At 50.0% G+C, this 3,859-nt stretch overlaps 1 long non-coding RNA gene across 1 annotated transcript; it reads left to right on the top strand.

Annotated features, from left to right (window-relative positions):
• Nucleotides 1-2,229: 2,229 nt before the first annotated feature.
• LOC134506868 (uncharacterized) lies at nt 2,230-3,814 on the top strand. Its single transcript, XR_010068832.1, has 2 exons — nt 2,230-2,490; nt 2,949-3,814. It is a non-coding gene; the product is annotated as an uncharacterized LOC134506868 (long non-coding RNA).
• The last annotated feature ends 45 nt before the right edge of the window (nt 3,815-3,859 follow it).

Raw genomic sequence — 3,859 nt, 5'->3', positions numbered from 1 at the left:
TGCCGGCGGCTCCCGCTTCCGCTTCCGCTCCCTGGGATCCCCGCGGCGGCGGCGGCGGCGCTTCTCTATGGTCGGGGCGGCGGCTCTTTCCGGCGCCCGGGGGCGGAGGCTTGGCCTCCCCGTCCGCTAGGGGGCGGCAGGCCCGCGCCGCTCCTTCGCTCCTTCTTTGCTCTCTCCCGCCCGCTCTCTGGTCCGCCGCCGGAAGCGGAAGTGCGGGGAGGCGGCGGCGGCCCCGGCAGCGGTGACGTGGAGGCGGCGGGCGCTGCGAGATGCTGACCAAGTTCGAGACCAAGTCGACCCGCGTGAAAGGTACGCCGAGCCCGTGCGGGGCGGCCTGGCCCTCCTTCGGGCGGCGGCGGCGGCGGCCTTTTTCTCAGCGCGTTCCATCCTGTCCGGTTCTCGGAGACTGCCTGGACAAGTCCCTGCAGTTTCCTTGGCAAGGTTTTCCAGAGGTGGCTTGCCATTGCCTGCTTCCTGGGGCTGAGAGAGACTGGCTGGCCCAGGGCCACCCAGCCGGCTTCGTGCCCAAGGCGGGGCTAGAACTCAGGGTCTCCCGGGTCCTAGCCTGGTGCCTTGCCCCTGCACCAAACTGGCCCATTGAATACTGTTGCTCCCCATGGTCATTTCTGAAAGTTTTAATTTAGCCTTTTTACTGTAAGAAAGGAACGCAAACCGCTCAGACGTCTGTTGGATTGGAACGGTATATGAACCTCAATAAATGAATATACTTTAGTTTTTGTTATTTTTTTTAACATGGTATGCTACTGACCGTCAGAATCGATCAAACCAGTGAAAAACCTCACCATAACCCCGAGTTGTGACGTACAGCAGATTTCCTCCGAGGGCTTTGCTGAAAAGCCAAGCTTAATAGCTCTCCTAAAACACAACATAATGGCATCATGGATAATCTGACTTTTAGATGAACCGTCCCTCAGCTATGGCAGAGAAGTGGGGCTGCTCCTTGGGCCCTATAAATGATGCTCCCCAAGGAAAGGGAGCCGGGGTCAACCTGCCTTGCTGGATCTCCTTGGCCTCATGGAATCATGTGTGTGATCTGTCATTAATCAAATGAGGAAAAAGCAGAGAGCAACCTGGGGTTCACTTCTCTTCCCAAGGTCTGGAATTACAAACTGCGTCGTTGTCTCTTCACACTGCTGGGCCACCTGGATTACATCCGCACGACCTTCTTTCATCATGTGAGTCCAGCTGAGCGCTGCAGTCCTGTCCTGACCCTGCCCTAACTCTGTCTGTGAGCTGAGCTTCTGCAGCAGCCTGGGACCTTTGTTCAGGGTTTCAGGAACCACAAGCGGTTGCCAGACCTGCTGCTCTGCAAAGGGTCCTGTTTGCCGGTCGGACGGAAAGAAAACTGTTGCGTCTCTCTTCTTTCCAGGAATATCCTTGGATCCTCAGTGCGTCTGATGATCAGACCATCCGGGTGTGGAACTGGCAGTCCAGAACCTGTGTTTGGTAACAGACAGACAAATTCAGAATTAAAAATGCATTGTTTTGTTTGTGGTTCGCAGACATTTGTCTTGCAAGGAGCTCCCCACCCCCGGCTTTTGTTGGTGACTAAGAGAAATTGGCTGATCCTAAACAGAATGATTGATAACTGGCAAATAGAGGAAGAAAATGTAGAGGCAGTGAAAGACTTTGTATTTCTATGTGCGACGATTACTGCAGATGCTGACTGCAGTCAGGAAATCAGAAGACGCTTAATCCTTGGGAGAAGAGCAATGACCAATCTTGATAAAATAGTTAAGAGCAGAGACATCACACTGACAACAAAGGTCCGCATAGTTAAAGCAATGGTGTTCCCCGTAGTAACATATGGCTGCGAGAGCTGGACCATAAGGAAGGCTGAGCGAAGGAAGATCGATGCTTTTGAACTGTGGTGCTGGAGGAGAATTCTGAGAGTGCCTCAGACTGCAAGAAGATCAAACCAGTCCATCCTCCAGGAAATAAAGCCAGACTGCTTACTTGAGGGAATGGTATTAAAGGCAAAACTGAAATACTTTGGCCAAATAATGAGAAGACAGGACAGCCTGGAGAAGATGCTGATGCTAGGGAGAGTGGAGGGCAAAAGGAAGAGGGGCTGACCAAGGGCAAGGTGGATGGATGGTATTCTAGAGGTGACGGACTCGTCCCTGGGGGAGCTGGGGGTGTTGACGACCGACAGGAAGCTCTGGCGCGGGCTGGTCCATGAAGTCACGAAGTCGGAAGCGACTGAACGAATAAACAACGAACAGAATGCCCGTGGAAGGGCTGAAGTGGGTGAGGCTGAATGTATGGCCACACAGAACTATTGCATTAATGCAGATGTTGGGCTCCTCTTCTGCACGTGTATAGCTTTTAAAACATTCTCTCTAAAAGCTATTGCCCAGCCACACTACGCAAGACTTCTGCAGTTAGCTCCATGTACCAGGCTGAGTGTTTGGAGAGAAGAGATTTATGGCCAGGTCTGAAGTGTTATTGAGTGATATTGTGATGCCAGTCCTTTGTCTGCTAAATTATCACTCCTTACACAAGTCGCTTAGGAATACGAAGGAATCTTTATTGGAACCAGCGATCCGTTACACTCAAAGATTCAAGTAAAGAAAACCTGCCCAGCTGGCGGCTTAAATCGCCAGGATATTCCCCTCCCCACCAGGAAGTTGTGGGTCTCTCCCCGCTTTCCCTTGCCGGTTTCAGGTCTTTCCCAGCCGCACTCATTCAAGCCAGCAATCTCTCCCTTTGATCTGTCCTTGGTGCTGAATTTCACTGCAGTCCTTTGATCCCTGCAGCCTCGCTTAGCTCAGATCCTTCCATGCGCTTGCACCCACCCTACCGTTGCTCCCTGCTTCTTGCTTTGATGGATCCACAGGAGGTTCCCTCCTTCGCCCGTGATAGGGTGTTTGGCGCCAGGCGCCACGGCAGGGTGCACAATCCTGACAGATACACACATCCATCAGGTAAATCGTATTAGTGCCACGAGAGCCAGTTTGGTGTAGTGGTGAAGTCACCGGGCTAGAAACCAGGAGGCTGTGAGTTCTAGTCCCGCCTTAGGCACAAAGCCAGCTGGGGGACCTTCGGCCAGTCACTCTCTCTTGACTCTAGGAAGAAGGCAATGGCAAACCACTTCTGAAAATCCTGCCAAGAAAACTGCAGGCACTAGTCCAGGCAGTCTCTGAGCACCTCCTCAGTGTTCAGAGTTTGCAGGTATTCAGTGTCTGAATGGCAGCTACGTTCCGTCTTCTAACAAGTGCTTCTTGAGGTGACAACCATAATGGTACATTAGGAGACAATCTTACCTCATATTTATTCCAGATTCTCAGTATGGCATTCCTAAGAAAATGATTTTTAAAATCCTTGTTAACTTTAACTTTATCATACCATAAGTAGGCGTGCCACCCAACTCTTAAATCATGTCCTTCAAGCAGTAGTAATTTCTCATTCTCCAAAGTAATCCATTCCTTCATCCAAAGCAAACAACAGGCATCAAAATACAATTTCAAATTAGGCAGACCCAAACCTCCTCGTTCTTTGGCATCCTGTAACAATTTATATTTAATTCTTGATTTCTTGCCTTGCCAAATAAATTTTGAAATCTCTCCCCCCCATCTTTAAATGGCTAATCTGTTGACAAAATCGATAAGGTCTGGAAAAGAAACAACATCCGAGGCAAAACGTCATCATCACAGATATTCTCCCCATAAGAGACAATAAGAGTTTCCCCCATCTTATCAAATCTTTTTTTACATCATTCCAAATTTTACCATAATTACCCATTCCCCCATTCCAACTTTCCCGTGTCCCTCGTTTTTTCACCTTGATATATGTAATTCATTTATATCTTCAAAATTAAAAAAAAGGGAGACCTAAA

This window comes from Candoia aspera, chromosome 17 (genome assembly GCF_035149785.1).
Source record: "Candoia aspera isolate rCanAsp1 chromosome 17, rCanAsp1.hap2, whole genome shotgun sequence".
Lineage (NCBI taxonomy): Eukaryota > Metazoa > Chordata > Lepidosauria > Squamata > Boidae > Candoia > Candoia aspera.
This window is presented reverse-complemented; position numbering and strand designations above follow the sequence as displayed.